Here is a 16,979-nt window from a genome sequence, read left to right as displayed (position 1 = left end):
TGCCTGGAAAATCCCATGGATGGACTACCTGGAAGGCTGCAGTCCATGGGGTCGCTAAGAGTCGGACACGACTAAGCAACTTCACTTTCACTTTTCACTTTCTTGCATTGGAGAAGGAAATGGCAACCCACTCCAGTGTTCTTGCCTGGAGAATCCCAGGGACGGGGGAGCCTGGTGGGCTGCTGTCTATGGGGTCGCACAGAGTCAGACACGACTGAAGCAACTTAGTAGCAGCAGCAGCAGCATGCAGATGACACCACCCTTATGGCAGAAAGCGAAGAGGAAATAGCCTCTTGATGAAAGTGAATGAGGAAAGTGAAAAAGCTGACTTAAAACTCAACATTCAAAAAACAGATCATGGCATCGGGTATCATCACTTCATGGCAAATAGATAGGGAAACAATGGAAACTGTGACAGACTTTATTTTCTTGGGTTCCAAAATCACTGCATATTGTGAAATTAAAAGACATGAAATTAAAAGACACTTGCTCCTTGGAGGAAAAGCTATGACAAACCTAGACACTTATTAAAAATCAGAGACATTACTTTGCCAACAAAGGTCCATCTAGTCAAAGTTGTGGCTTTTCCAGTAGTCATGTATGAAGAAGAGATTTGGACCATAAAGAAAGCTGAGTGCCAAAGAATTGATGCTTTTGAACTGTGGTGTGGACTGCAAGGAGATCAAACTGGTCAATTCTAAAGGAAATCAGTCCTGAATATTCATTGGAAGGACTGATGCTAAAGTTGAAGCTCCAATACTTTGGCCACCTGATGCGAAGAACTGACTCCTTTGAAAAGACCCTGATGCTGGGAAAGATTGAAGGCAGGAAGAGAAGGGAACAACTGAAAATGAGATGGTTGGATGGCATCACCAACTGGATGGACATGAACTTTAGCAAGCTCCAGTAGTTGGTGATGGACAGGGAACCCTGGCATGCTACAGTCCATGGGTCGCAAAGAGTCAGACACTACTGAATGACTGAACTGAACTGTGCTGATTACTCTACTTTACCACAGTCAGGCTGACAAGGGCTTCTTGTGAACAGTGGATTAAAGTACTGACAGCCTGCAGCAAGACAGGCCCCAGGATGGAATGGAAAGTCTAGGGTAAAAATGATGTATCAGACACACAATTCAAAGGAACAGTTATGAGCAAGGATAATTAAGGACAGAAATGAATTAAAACATAACCACAAATTTTCCAAACTAATGGAGGTTCTATCTCAGCCACTTAAATATCATGTGAATTTCTGAGTCAAGAAGTTAAGCAGGGAATGGTCAACCCAACTCCATGGAGCTTTTTCATATGGAAACTAGAAATAATCAACATTGCTGTATCTCACAAAGTTAAGATATAAAATAACTCACTTAACAAACATTTCTCTACTATATATAAAATAGATAACAAAGGGCTGATCTCCATCAGAATGGACTGATTAGATCTCCTTGCAGTCCAAGGGACTCTCAAGACTAAAAGCATCAATTCTTCGGCGCTCAGCTTTCTTCACAGTCCAACTCTCGCATCCGTACATGACTACTGGAAAAACCATAGCCTTGACTAGACAGACCTTTGTTGGCAAAGTAATGTCTCCTGAGTGATATAAGTTCCTTAAATAGGATGGCTGCTAATCATAACTGGATTTCTCTCCCACATTTGATGAGAAATATTTTTCTACATTGTCTGGCTAACAATGTCATTTATAGCATTGTGCTAATGCATGCTAAGTCGCTTCTATTGTTTCGACTCCTTGCAACGAGGAGCTCTACTCAATATTCTGTAATAACCTATATGGATCTGAAAAAAAAGAATATATGTATATGTACAACTGAACTACTTTGCTGTACACCTGAAACAACATTGTAAATCAACCATACTACAATATAAAATGAAAATTAAATTTAAAAAAATTCCCTATCACTGACTATAAATTAAACAACATGTTAGCTGCTGGGGATATGCAATCAAGACATTAATCTTGTCCATGACAGTTTTGCACTTTAGTATTAGACATGTGAAAACACTGTTTAAAATGTAAGCTACCAGGGCTTCCCTGATGGCTAGTGGTTTAGAATCTACCTGCTGATGCAAGGGACACAAGTTTGATTCCTGGTCTGGGAAGATCCCACATGCCTTGGAGCAACCAAGCCCGTGCGCCACAACTACTGAAGCCCATACACCCCAGAACCCGTGCTCTGCAACAAGAGATGTCCATGCACCACAATGAAAATCAACCCCCGCTTCCTGAATCTAGAGAAAGGCTGCATGCAGCAACGAAGACCCAGCACAGCCAAAAATAAAATAAATAAACCTTTTTAAAAATAAGCCACCACATAAATTATTGCAACTATTATTATTGCAATTGTTACTAGGAAAATAATGAAACAACTATACTATCAAATATCTTAGAGATAAAAGTTTATCTTGGGGGATAGTGGAGAGTAGCTGGTGGAAAGAGTAGTTGGAGAATCTGGTTTCCCAAAATATTAAATCACAAGTGACAAGGAGGCCTGTAACAAGAAATATGACACATAATAGATACCCAGCAAGTATTTTTAAGTGAATTAATATGATTAACTTACCAAATTGTCAAGGGAAATATCCATGATGAATCAGAATATGCTGAGTGGCAGTCAGAGGAAGAAGGAGAATTAGAAATATAGATTTGGGGAAATTCCCTGGCAGTCCAGTGGTTAGGACTCTGTATTTCCACTGCAGAGGGCCTGGGTTCAATCCCTGGTCAAGGAACTAGGATCCCATAAGCCACATAGTGTGAAAAAAAAAAAAGAAAAAAGAAATGTAGATTTCATAGTCACAACAAAAAGTAACATTTATTTAATGCATTTAGTCTAACAAGATTATTCTAGAAACTATATTCCAATTTAAAAATGAACTTAAATAAAGATTGTTCTAAATGATTAACAAAAATAAACTCATTTAATCCTAATGAATATTCTTGTTCTCAGGTTGCAGATGAGGAAGCTGAAGCAGAGAGAGAATAAGGATTCACTCACCATCACATAGCAGAGTCAGGATTTGAATCTTGGCAGTCTCTACAGTTTAAAAACCTAGCTACCATGCAATGCTGTGTTTCCTGTTCTTGCAACAAAGAAATTATAAATGACTAAGATCAGCTGATGACTTCTTTATAGTGAGAAAGGGAAGAAAAACTGTCAGGACCCCATGCAGATCCAAGGCTGTAAGGAGAGAACAGGGCTAGAATGTGAGAAAGCAGTATGGTGATATAGTGGAAGGGTAGAGGCCAGAAGAGCCTGTCAATCAGAGTCTATGGAAGAAAACAGAGTCTACTGTACATATGTAAAACAAGGAAATTAATACAGGAAGCTAGTTACACAAGCAATGGAAGAGCTTGAGAATCCTAACAGGAGATAATAAGACAACACAGGGATGAATAACATCAAATATCTGGCACCACCCTTAATCTGGAAGGACTAAGAGAAAGCAGTGTCTTAGCCTGGATTATCTGCTCCCCACCCTATCCCCACCACATATCAAAGCCCAAGACTGGAGCTTATGAGCATGTAAGTATACGCATATCCTAAAAATCAGTCAGAAAATATCAAAGAATTCAAAATAAAAATGGCAGGAGGCCCGAGAAGGCACTTCACAGAAGAGGATATACAAATTGCAAATAAACATGTGAAAATGTTTCGCTCTTCAGACTCAGACAGAGAACAGACTTATAGTTGCCAAGGAAGAGGGAGGGTGGAGTGGGAGAAGGATTGGGAGTTTGGCATAAGCAGATGCAAGCTATTATGTATAGAATGTATGAAGTAAGGTCTTAGTGTAGGACAAGGTCCTTGTCTTACAACAAGGTCCTAGCCCAGGGAACTGTGTTTAATACCCTGAGGTAAACCGTAATGGAAAAAGAACACAAAAAAGAACGTGTGGGTGTGTGTATCCGTATCACTTTGCTACATAGCAGAAATTAATACAACATTGTAAATCAACCATACTTCAACTTTAAAAATGTTTTACTCTATTAGTAATCAGGGAAATCAGATTTTAAACCACAATGTCTTAGCCTATTCATTCCGCTATAACAAAATACCACAGACTAAGTTGCTTTTAAAAAATAGAAATGTACTTCTTACAGAGGCAGCAGTTCCCAGATCAGGATGCCAGCATGGATAGGCGAGGGCCCTCTTCCAGATCACAGACTTCTCATTGTGTCCTCCTAGGTGGAAGGGGCCAGGAAAATTTCTGGAGTCTCTTTTATAAGAGTACTAATCCCATTCATGAGGGCTCTGTCCTCATGACCTGCTGCTAAGTCGCTTCAGTCGTGTCCGACTCTGTGCGACCCCAGAGAAGGCAGCCCACCAGGCTCCCCCGTCCCTGGGATTCTCCAGGCAAGAACACTGGAGTGGGTTGCCATTTCCTTCTCCTGTCCCATCTCCCTATCATCATTTTATAGACTAGGATTTCAACACATGAATTTTGGGGGGAATAAAGGCATTCAATCTATAGCACACAATGAGATATCACTAGACACTTGCCAGGATAGTTAAAATTTTTAAAGCAGACATGACCAAAGCTGATGAGGTGGGGCATCTGAAATGCTCATGCACTGCTAATAAAATTTACATAAAATTGTACATAACCACTTAGGAAAATTATGTGGTAGTTTCTATTAACACAAAATATATATTTATCCTATGACCCAGCAATTATATTCCTAGGTATATACCCCAAGTGTTAGTCACTCCGTCATATCCGACTTTTCAACCCCATGAACTGTAGCCCACCAGGCTCCTCTGTCCATGGAATTGTCCAGGCAAGAATACTGGAGTTGGTAGCCATGCCCTTCGCCAGGGGATCTTCCTGACTCAGGGATTGAACCCAAATCTCCTGCATTGCAAGCAGATTCTTTACCATCTGAGCCACCAGGAAAGTCCCATATACCCCAAATATATACATATTTTCATCAAAAGATGTGTACACTAATGTTCATGAATGTGATATTCATATTCATAATAGTCAAATAGTGGAAATTTTCCACATTTCCATTAAGTACAGGGAATAAATTGTATTACAGTTACATACTAAAATGCAACAAGATTGAATAAATTATTACTATATGGGACAATGTGAATGAATCTCACAAACATAATGCTGAGCAAAGAAAACAATGCAAACTGCTTGATTCCATTTTATATAAAGTCCAAGAACAGGTATAACCAGTCTGTGGTGTTAGAAGTCAGAACAGCAGTAAGTTTCAGAGAGAAGAGTGAGAGTAGTCATTGGCAGAAGGCATTGAAGAATGCTTCTGGGGTCCTGGGAACATTCCACTTCTTGTGGACCTAAGTGGAGATTACATGGGTATGCTCATTTTATGATAACACATAATATGCTCATGACTTATGAGTGTCTATGTATTTGTATGCATATAATACTTCTATTGTAAAACCTTTAGAAAAAGATAATGTATGTAAAGCAACAAATATAGTGATGAACATGCTATAATGAATAAAATGATAGAAGCTCAACAATATGCATTTGTAGTATTCTGGATCATCTGATTGATTGGTTGATTGATTGATTGATCTGGAATCTGATTGGTTCCCTTATTAACATCCTGCAGCTAAGGCTGGAGTAGAGAAAATGTGTAGGGTGAAGGACCCAGAGGAAAGGTTGTTAGAGCAGCCATGCCATTTGGAAGAATGAGGAAAGTACTAATCCCATCACCTCTCCCAGAAGCTTCAGTGAGCCTTCTGTCACTTCCTCATTGTATATAGACAGGGAATTTGCCTTAGATAGTTCTCTAATATTTAGTCATCTGGGACACACAGATCCTCACAAATAAACATTTTACTTTTCTCCATTTCACATCAAGTAAGACTTACCACCTTATGCATAATTAAAACACAGTTAGTTATAAATGTTAAAACAAGTCCTGCTCCCTTTTTTTTTACTTTTCTACAAAGAGAAGGATTCTTTTACTTTTTTTCAAAGAGAAGGATTCTACATTCTCTTTAGATACAGCTCCTGCTTTGCGTTCAGTTTTGCCTCTCATCTTTACCTCCTAATTTCAAAATTCCTTAGATTACAACTCTTGCCCAATTTAATCTTCAAGGTTGTCAGCAGTGAGTGCAGAACCCTGAGGAGAATTTCAGTATTACAGAGTTCTTCTCTCTCAGTTGGGCAATCATCCTTACTCGGCTTCATCTATGCCCATTTCCTTACGGCCTCTTCTCGGACAAAGGGTCCAGGTTTGCCTTCCAAGTTACACTTCCTCCGTTCCTCATGTAGGAAGATTTTACAGTCTAGCTGGCACACCTGCTTCACTTCACCAAACTCATTCCTTACTTGATGACACGCTTGAGCCACATTTCTAATTGGCCTGTCTGTTTAAACCCTAAATGAAAGGTTCCTGCCAACAAGCAGGCTCCACGCTCCCTGGACAGTACTTCAGTTGAATATTTACACTGCCCCGTCCATCAAAACAGAAAAGTCCTCCCTTGTTAAGTGCTGTGTCTCTAGCACTGTGCCTTAGTAGGCAGTCCATCCGTATCTGTTTTTTGAATTAACATCCTGCAGCTGGGACAGCAGATGTCTTAGGCATAGTACCAAGGCACCGTTTCACTTCACTAGAGACACAATGGACAATAAGCCATGCGAGCAGCTTGCATAGGGCCTGAACAGGCAGACAGATGCTAAGCCAGTGCTCTGGTTCATAAAGCCTCATATAAAATAGCAAAATCAGCATTAAAGAGTGTAAAAGCAAACCATTGTGTCTACAATTTGCAGGTCAAAACTAGCTATGTCTGAGGCAAGAATGAAGAGTACTGGTGCAGGACTTCCCTGGTAGTACAGTGGATAAGAATCCGACTGCCGATGCAGGGGATATGGGTTCAGTCGCTGGTATGGGAAGATTCCACATGCCACAGAGCAACTAAAATGCACCACAACTACTGAGCCCATGTTCTAGAGCCTGCAAGCCACAACTACCGAAGCTCATACACTAAAGCTCATGTTCCACAATAAGAGAAGCCACCACAGTGAGAGGCCCGTGCATCACAGCACAGAGTAGCCCTGCTCGCTGCAACTAGAGAAAGTCTGAGTGCCTCCATAAAGACCCAGTGCAACCAAAAATAAATAAAGTGCTTTAAAAGAGTTTAAAAGGTGCAGAGTTAAAGAGTTCCTAGTACTTAGGGCAGAGTAAATGTTCAATATTTATCACACGAATGAAAGAGTGAATGAATTAAATAGGGCTTCATGGGAACTAAGGAAATTAAAAGCCGAGGGTACAAATGATAGTAGGCAATTGTAGACCACCATTGTAGGATGTAGATTATTACAGCCCACTACACAGTGTTACTATCACAGTACTGCACTACTGCAAAAGTAGTACTGGGCTGTGAGATAGTCACGGAATGCTATCTGCTTTATATCCTGAAATCTGGATTCCCACCAAACATCCCCCTGAAACTGCAGTCACAAAATCTGGCTGAACTCAAACCCAAAGGCCATAAGGAATAGTATAGCAATATGCTCTCCTACAGCAATAAATGAGTGTCTCTTTCCCACACATTTCCCAACACACTGTATTTTCAAACTTTATGATCTTTTTCAATCTGATTGATGAAAATTAGCATCTCAGTGAAGCTTATTGTCTATTTTTTTAAATATAAAGGAGGTTATACATCTTTTCATGAGTTTATGAACTGCATGTATGTCCTTTCCTCTGAACTATTTAATCCATGCCATTTACTTCTTTTTCTAGTGAGTTCTTGGTCTATTCTCCAACAATCTAAAAGTCACTTATATGGTACAGGACTCATTCTTTTGGAATATAACTTGTAAACATTTTTCATAGATAATTTATCTTTTGACTCTGCTTTTGTCATGATGGATTTTAATATAGTTGAATTTATAAATATTTTCATGACTGCTATATTTTATGGCATGCTTAGACAGGCTTTATCCTAACCAGAACTTTTTTCAGATTTCTTGATTTTTCTAGTCATTACTCCTTTTTGCACTTAAATTTTTAATCCACTTCCATCCATTTTGGTCTAGATATATTTGGCAAGCATTGCACAGCATTTTATCAGCATATTTCAATACCATATACTGAATATTCTTCCTTTGCACTACTGTTTTGAATAAATTCCTTTATCAGTACCTAAATTCCCACATGTATTCAGGTCCATATTTGAGTTTTCTATTCTGATACATTGGTCTACTCAAATCCATTATGATTATATAGTGAAGGTAACAAATAGATTCAAGGGACTAGATCTGGTAGAGTGTCTGAAGAACTATAGACAGAAGTTCATACATTGTACAGGAGGTGGTGACCAAAGCCATTCCCAAGAAAAAGAAATACAAGAAGGAAAAGTGGTTGTATGAGGAAGCCTTACAAATAGCTGAGAAAAGAAGAAAAGTGAACAGCAAAGGAGAAAGGGAAAGATATACTCAACTGGATTCAGAGTTCTAGAGACTAGAAAAGAGAGATAAGAAAGTCTTCTTAAGTGAACAATGCAAAGAAATAGAGGGAAACAATAGAATAGGAAAGACTAGAGATCTCTTGAAGAAAATTGGAGATACCATGGGAACATTCCATCCAAAGATGGGCACAATAAAAGACAGAAATGGTATGGACCTAACAGAAGCAGAAGGGATTAAGAAGAGGTGGCAAGAATGCACAGAAGAAATATACAAAAAAAAGTTCTTAATGGACCAGATAACCATGATGGTGTGGTCACTCACCTAGAGCCAGACATTCTGGAGTGTGAAGTCAAGTGGGCCTTGGGAACAAAGAACAAAGAACTTACTTACTAAGAACTTACTAAGAACAAAGCTGGTGGAGATGATGAAATTCCAGCTGAGCTACTTCAAATCCTAAAAGATGATGCTGTTAAAGTTCTGCACTCATTATGCCAGCAAATTTGGAAAACTCAGCAGTGGCCACAGGACTGGAAATGTCAGTTTTCATTCCCATCCCAAAGAAGGGTAATACCAAAGAATATCCAAATGAGTGATTTTTCAAGTGCTTTTTCACTTCAGATGCTAGCAAGATTATGCTCAGAATCCTTCAAGCTAGGCTTCAGCAGTACGTGAACTGAGAAATTCCAGATGTACAAGCTGGATTTAGAAAAAGGAGAAGAACCAGAAATAAAATTGCCAACATCCATTGGATCATAGAAAAAGCAAGAGAATTCCAGAGAAACATCTACTTCTGCTTCATTGACTACACTAAAGCCTTTGATTGTGTAGATCACAACAAACAATGGAAAATTCTTAAAGAGACAGGAATACAAGACCACCTTACCTGCCTCCTGAGAAACCTGTATGCAGGTCAAGAAGCAACAGTTAGAACTGAACCTGGAACAACTGACTGGCTCAAAATTGGGAAAGGTTGTATATTGTCACCCCCGCTTATTTAATTTATATGCAGAGAACATCATACGAAATGCTGGGCTGGATGACTAACAAACTGGAATCAAGATTGCCAGGAGAAACACCAACAACCTCAGATATGCAGATGATACCACTTTAATGGCAGAAAGTGAAGACGAACTAAAGAGCCTCTTGATGAAGATGAAAGAGGAGAGTGAAAAACCTGGCTTAAAACTCAACATTCAAAAAAATGAAGATCTTGACATCCAGTCCCATCACTTCATGGCAAATAGAAGGGGGAAAAGTGGAAAGAGTGGCAGATTTCATTTTCTTGGGCTCCAAAATCAATGTGGATGTTTACTGCAGCCACAAAATTAAAAGATGCTTGCTCCTTGGAAGAATAGCTATGATGAAACTAAACAGTGTATTTAAAAGTAGAGGCATCACTTTGCCTTAAAGGTCCATATAGTTAAAGCTATGGCTTTTCCAGTAGTCATGTTCAGATATGAGAGCTGAACCATAAAGAAGGCTGAAAGCCGAAGGATTGATGCTTTTGAACTGTGGTGCTGGAGAAGACTCTTGAGAGTCCCTTAGACTGCAAGGAGATCAAACCAGTCAATCCTAAAGGAAATCAACCCTGAATATTCATTGGAAGGACTGATGTTGAAGCTGGAACTCCAATACTTTGGTCACCTGATGTGAAGAGCTGACTCATTGGAAAAGACCCTGATGCTGGGAAAGATTAAGGGCAGGAGGAGAAGGGTGTGACAGAGGATGAGATAGTTGGATGGCATCACTGACTCAGTGATGAGTCATGATGTTTGAGCAACCTCCATGAGATGGTGAAGGACAGGGAAGCCTGGCGTGCTGCAGTCCATGGGGTCGCAAAGGGTCAGACATAACTTAACAACTGAACAACACCAACAACGTATGTACTAGTATAAGACTATTTTGTGAACTTTATGTTTAATGGTAAAAATTTTTCTGGCTATTCTTTTAAATTTTTTATGTGAACTTTGGAATTAACTTGCCTTATTGCCAAAAAAAGAACAAAAACAAACCAAAGAAGTCCTCCTGGTGACTTAGTAAAATGACACTAAATTCCTCATTTAACTTCTATAACCCTATCCAATAACATGGTATCCTCTCCCATTTATCAAGTCTCCTACGTCCCCCAGGGGATTATAGTGTTGCCCTCAACTAAATCTTGTGCATTTCTTTAGATGGCTCTTAGAAACTTGTTGCTGTTATGATAATTAGATTCTTCATCATATCCTCTAACCAGTGATAGTTTGCAGATAAAAAGAAAGTGAAGTCGCTCAGTCATGTCCGATTCTTTGCAACCCCATGGACTGTAGCGTACCACGCTCCTCCATTCATGGGATTTTCCAGGCAAGAGTACTCGAGTGGGTTGCCATTTCCTTCTCCAGAGGATCTTCCGGACCCAGGGATTGAACCCAGGTCTCCCACATTGTAGGCAGACGCTTTAACCTCTGAGCCACCGGGGAAGTTTGCCAGATATAAAGGCTATTATTCTCTTTACATGGATTTTATATCCACTCATCTTTCTAAATTCTCTTATCTGAATAAAGTTTCACTTGATTTTTTTGATTTTTCAAAAGAACAATCCAAATTCCCTCTCTCCTTCTCCCTAGTTATATAGGTTAGTATCTCTATAATGACGTACAAAGACGTACAAAGTTTTTCATGACAGTGGACATCATCTAGACATGTTTTTGCTATTGATCCCTTGATATGACAAATTATATTAAGCGTCCTCTTTCTGAACCATTTGAATCCTGAAATAAACCCCATTTGGTCTTTATATATTATGATTTTAAAATGCTACTAGCTTCTATTTCCCAGAGTATTTGCATCATTTTTATAAATGAGATTAATCCATGGGTTTTATATTCAAACTTTTTTATCAATTCTATACTTACTTCATGAAAGAATTTGAATGCTTTTCTTTTACATCTTCTATATCTGCACTCTCCAATACAGTAGCCAACAGCAATATGTGGCAAATTAATTTTAAATTAATTAGAATTAAATAAAATTAAAATCCAGTGCTCCCTAAAACTAGCTGCAATCAAGTGTTCAATAGTCATATGTGCCTCCTTACACTGGTAGTACAGTTAGAATATTTCTACCACCACAGAAAGTTCTAGTGGATGGTGAGGCTATAGAACAGCTTAAAAGGTAATCAAATTATCTATTATTTAATGATACAATGCTTTCCAGGAAGAGCTCTTAGAAAAGTTTCCGTGTTTTTGATGGAAATTAATATTCTCATTTTTCTATTTTCCTGAAATTACTTGTCATGATTTACATATTCCTAGAAAACTATCAGTTCTTCAGTGTTTTCAAATTTATTTGAATACACTTAGAAAGCTAGCATGTTACGGTTCTTCTTTTCTTTTAATCTGTAGGTATTTCCTCAATTATCTTCTATTATATGAGGCATCTGTGCTACCTGCCTGTTTTTTTTTATTAGAGTAGGTGATAGTCAACTACAATTGCCCCTTATTTAATCAAACACTTTTATCTAGATGTTGCTGTGAAGGTATGCTGTAGATGTGATTCAAATTTGTAATCAATTAGTTTAAGGGAGATTTTCCTAGGAATCCGAATGGGCATGATTCAATCAGTTGAAAGATTGAAGAGCAGAACTGAAGCTTCCCACAAGAAACTCTGTCACAAACTGCAATTTCAGTTTGTGCCAGGGTCCCAGCCTGTCCTTCTTGATGGCCTGCCCCATGGATTTCAGACTCCTGGGTTGGACTCACAATCGAGTAAACCATTATGCTTTTCTAGTGGAGCCCTGACTGATATGGATTAGCTATTAATTTTTCTTTTTTAATAATTTTTTATTACTGATTCTGTTTCTCTAGTGGAACCCTGACTTTCTATAGATCAACAAAACAGAAAAACCAATAGCTAATGTTTCAAAGGGCTTCCTTGGTGACTCAGACTCTAAAGAATCTGCCTGCAATGTGGGAGACCTGGGTTCGATCCCTGGGTTGGGAAGATTCCTTGGAGGAGGGCATGACAACCCACTCCGGTATTCTTAACTGGAGAATCTGCATGGATAGAGGAGCCTGGTTGGTTACTGTCCATGGGGTTACAAAGAGTCGGACACAACAAGCTTCATTTACTTACTGAAAAAGAAAGTGAAAGTCGCTCAGTTGTGTCTGACTCCTCAATCCCATGAACTGTAGCCTGCCAGGCTCCTCTGTCCATGGGATTTTCCCAGGCAAGAACACAGAAGTTTCATCATTTTTCTGTTTCCTAAATCATTCATTTCTGCACTTACCCTTAAGACCTTTGTTCTGCTTTCCATAGGATCATTTTATTGTTTTTTTTTAAAGACTTCTTGAGATTTTTGTAATATCCTTTCATTCTTTGTTTACAAGATAAATTTTGAGATGATTAATATTTCCCTAAGCACTGCCTTAGAAGTATTTCATAAGCTATTACACTGGAGTTCTAATATTGCTATTGAATTTGTAAATATTTTGCATTTTGGGGTTTAGTTTTTTTTTCTCTTGAGTTGTAGATTAGTTGAATATTGTTTTATGAGATAGGCTGTTTTTCCCGAAAAAATGGGAAAGATGGACTTTCTTGTTTCCTTAATTTGTTCCTGATCAAATATGTTCTCTTATGGACTTATGAATTGGAAAATTTTTCCATTCCTTTTATATTTTCTTGAAATTTATTATTTTATTTATGAATTAATGTACAGCCAAATTCAGTGACTATGCCTGGGAACTTGAATGAAAAATGCACTCTGTTTTCAGGCTATAGAGTTAGGTATATCAATTTGAACTTCTATAATTTCATTTGTAAATGTTCATGCTATATTATTGAAAGGACATTTATAAATATTTCTCTTCATTACAAATTGCACCCTTGATAATTACAAAGGGCATTTTGTTTTGTTTTGTTTAATGGTTTTTGTCTCTGGATTCAACCATTTCTGATATTCTTTTTGTTTGAATTTGCCTAATTTAACTGTCTGCATTTTCATTTTCAACCTTTCTGAATCCCTTTTAGAACTGAGTCTTGTGATTCAATCTAATCCTGTTCTTTTGAATAAGTTTGATCTACTTATATTTATTGACATAATTTGTGTTTTAATCATATGTATTTTAATATTTAATCATAATTATTTAATATTGAAATCTTTATTTCAACTTTCTTCTTCTTGGATTCCAATTATAAGTACTTTGTATCTCCTTTACCTAATTCAATATGTATCATTTTTCTCTTTCCCTAAATAACGTTTGCCTGTATTTCCACTTCATTTTTTTTTTTTTTTTTTCTGATTTCCATACTTGGTATACCCTTCCTAGTCCTCACCAGGGTCCTCAGCCCTCTCTGCTCTCCTTTCTGTCCTTTAAATTTTGCTTTCATTGATGTGATAACTACTTCAGTTCTTGCTCCTCATTGCTTAGGTTTTACCTTGTCCTGAACTGTCATATCTGTTGCAGTGTTTGTGTTGTGGAAACAATTTCATTGCATGTTTTAACTTGGGAATTCTTTTCATTTCCTCTACAAAGGTGTTTTGCTGAGATCTGTTCTCCATATTGCAATTGTTTTCAATTCCTTCAATTTTCCCATTTTCTTGTTGTATTGTAGTAGAGACCCTGCAATGATTCCTTTTCTACCAACCCATATTTTACAAAAATTATTTACTTCTTCATTCAATTTTGGCTGCACTGGGCCTTTGGTACTACACATAGGCTTTTTCCAGTTGTGGCACATGGGGGTTACTCTTCATCACGGTGTGCGAGCTTCTCATTGTGGTAACTCCTCTTGTTGTGGAACACAGGCTCTAGGTGCCCCATGGCATATGGTATCCTCCTGGACCAAGGATTGAACTCATGTCCCCTGCATTGGCAGGCAGATTCTTAACCACCGGACCACCAGGGAATTCCCTACTTACTTATCTTTGACTGAGGCTTTTTTCCTGAACCTGGACTATGTTCCATGCTGCTACTGCTGCTGCTAAGTCGCTTCAGTCGTGTCCTTCTCTGTGCAACCCCATAGACAGCAGCCCACCAGGCTCCACCGTCCCTGGGATTCTCCAGGCAAGAACACTGGAGTGGGTTGCTATTTCCTTCTCCAATGCATGAAGGTGTTCCATGCTACCTGAAGTCTTTTTTATGATCTTTAGCTTTGGTTATACTGTTCATCACTGATTTTCCCAACCAATTTAGATAGCTGTAAAATTCTTCAGTGAAAAATCTATACTCTTCCTGACTATATGCCACTTAGACATAATGTTTTCACACACAGCTTGCTACATGATTTCTCACTTAGTCCCACTTTCTCAGGTTCTGGAACAAACTGGGCCCATGAAAACTTCTCCTACCAGTCCATATGCCAGACCTACCATTACTGAAAGTGAAACTTTTACTTTTTACCTCCCTATGTACTTTCTTCTTTATGAAGTACTCTCTGCTGGAAAACTCTCCTTTGCTCGTGTGTATAACCCTGCTTAATTTTCTCTGCTTTTAGAAGCCATCCCATTTACTTTCTGATTTGATATTTTTAGCTGTTGCCTAATTTTTCCAAATATATAAAATTATATTTAGATTTTGATTCTCATTCCCCTCATTGTTTTTTACATCATTTCCAAGGATTGAAAGAAAAGGTCAACAGTTTTAGAAAAGGCAGAGGAATCAGAGATCAAGTTGCCAACATCCACTGGATCATCAAAAAAGCAAGAGAGTTCCAGAAAAACATCTATTTCTGCTTTATTGACTACGCCAAATCCTTTGACTGTTTGGATCACAATAAACTGTGGAAAATTCTTCAAGAGATGGGAATACCAGACCACCTGATCTGCCTCTAGAGAAATCTATATGCAGGTCAGGAAGCAACATTTAGAACTGGACATGGAACAACAGACTGGTTCCAAATAGGAGAAGTGGTACCTCAGGGGTGTATACTGTCACCCTGCTTATTTAACTTACATGCAGAGTACATCACGAGAAATGCTGGGCTGAAGGAAGATCAAGCTGGAATCAAGACTGCTGGGAGAAATATCAATAACCTCAGATATGCAGATGACACCACCCTTATGGCAGAAAGTGAAGATGAACTAAAGAGCCTCTTGATGAAAGTGAAAAAGAGAGTGAAAAAGTTGGCTTAAAGCTCAACATTCAGAAAACTAAGATCATGGCATCTTGGCCCATCACTTCATGGCAAGTAGATGGGTAAACAGTGGAAACAGTGTCAGACTTTTTTGGGGGGGGGCGCTCCAAAATCACTGCAGATGGTGATTGCAGCCATGAAATTAAAAGACGCTTACTCCTTGGAAGGAAAGTTATGACCAACCTAGACAGCATATTCAAAAGCAGAGACATTACTTTGCCAACAAAGGTTCATCTAGTCAAGGCTATGGTTTTTCCAGTGGTCATGTATGGATGTGAGAGTTGGACTGTGAAGAAAGCTGAGTGCTGAAGAACTGATGCTTTTGAACTGTGGTTTTGGAGAAGACTCTTGAGAGTCCCTTGGACTGCAAGGAGATCCAACCAGTCCATCCTAAAGGAGACCAGTCCTGGGTGTTCATTGGAAGGACTGATGCTGAGGCTGAAACTCCAATACTTCCACCACCTCATGTGAAGAGTTGACTCATTGGAAAAGACCCTGATGCTGGGATGGATTGGGGCAGGAGAAGGGGACGACAGAGGATGAGATGGCTGGATGGCATAACCGACTCGATGCACATGAGTTTGGGTGAACTCCGGGAGTTGGTGATGGACAGGGAGGCCTGGCGTGCTGTGATTCATGGGGTCACAAAGAGTTTGACACAACTGAGCGACTGAACTGAACTGAACTGATGTTACTAATTTCAAGCAGAATGTGTTTTTAATGATTACAAACATACTGGTTCAGCATTCAAGGAATTAAAAAAAAATTTTTTTAATTCCAGACAAATTTTTAAAATTCCAGGCAGTTTTTTCATTAATGTCTTGGCTTGGGAGTCATTAGATCATGTGCACTATGTAAATTCACCCCTTCATTGATCACAACCTTGTTGTGGTGAAGAGGCTTATGTAACTCAATGAAGTTATGAGCCATGCTGTGCAGGGCCACCCAAGATGGACTGGTCATAATGAAGAGTTCTGACAAAACATGGTCCTCTGGAAGTGGAAATAGCAAACAACTTCAGTATTCTTGCCTGGAGAATCCCATGAACAGCATGGAAAGGCAAAAAGATATGATGCCAGAAGCTGAGCCTCCCAGGTCAGAAGGTGTCCAATATGTTACTGGGTAAGAACAAAGGGCAATTACCAATATCTCCATAAAGAATGAAGCAGCTGGGCCAAAGTGGAGATGACGCTCAGTTGTGGATGTGTCTGGTGGTGAAAGTAAAGTCTGACACTATAAAGAACAATATTGCATAGGAACCTGGAATAGTAGGTCCATGAATCAAGGTAAATTGAATGTGGCCAAGCAGGAGATGGCAAGATTGAACATCAACATCTTAGAAATCAGTGAATTAAAATGGATGGGAATGGGCGAATTTAATTCAGATGACCTTTATATCTACTACTGTGAGCAAGAATCCCTTAGAAGAAAGACCTGGGATGTCAATTTTTAGGG

At 38.8% G+C, this 16,979-nt stretch overlaps 1 non-coding gene across 1 annotated transcript; it reads left to right on the top strand.

Annotated features, from left to right (window-relative positions):
• The first annotated feature begins 2,674 nt into the window (after positions 1-2,674).
• On the top strand, positions 2,675-2,747 carry TRNAG-UCC (transfer RNA glycine (anticodon UCC)). Its single transcript has one exon. It is a non-coding gene; the product is annotated as a tRNA-Gly (tRNA).
• The last annotated feature ends 14,232 nt before the right edge of the window (positions 2,748-16,979 follow it).

This window comes from Bos indicus, chromosome 3 (genome assembly GCF_029378745.1).
Source record: "Bos indicus isolate NIAB-ARS_2022 breed Sahiwal x Tharparkar chromosome 3, NIAB-ARS_B.indTharparkar_mat_pri_1.0, whole genome shotgun sequence".
NCBI classification, from domain to species: domain Eukaryota; kingdom Metazoa; phylum Chordata; class Mammalia; order Artiodactyla; family Bovidae; genus Bos; species Bos indicus.
This window is presented reverse-complemented; position numbering and strand designations above follow the sequence as displayed.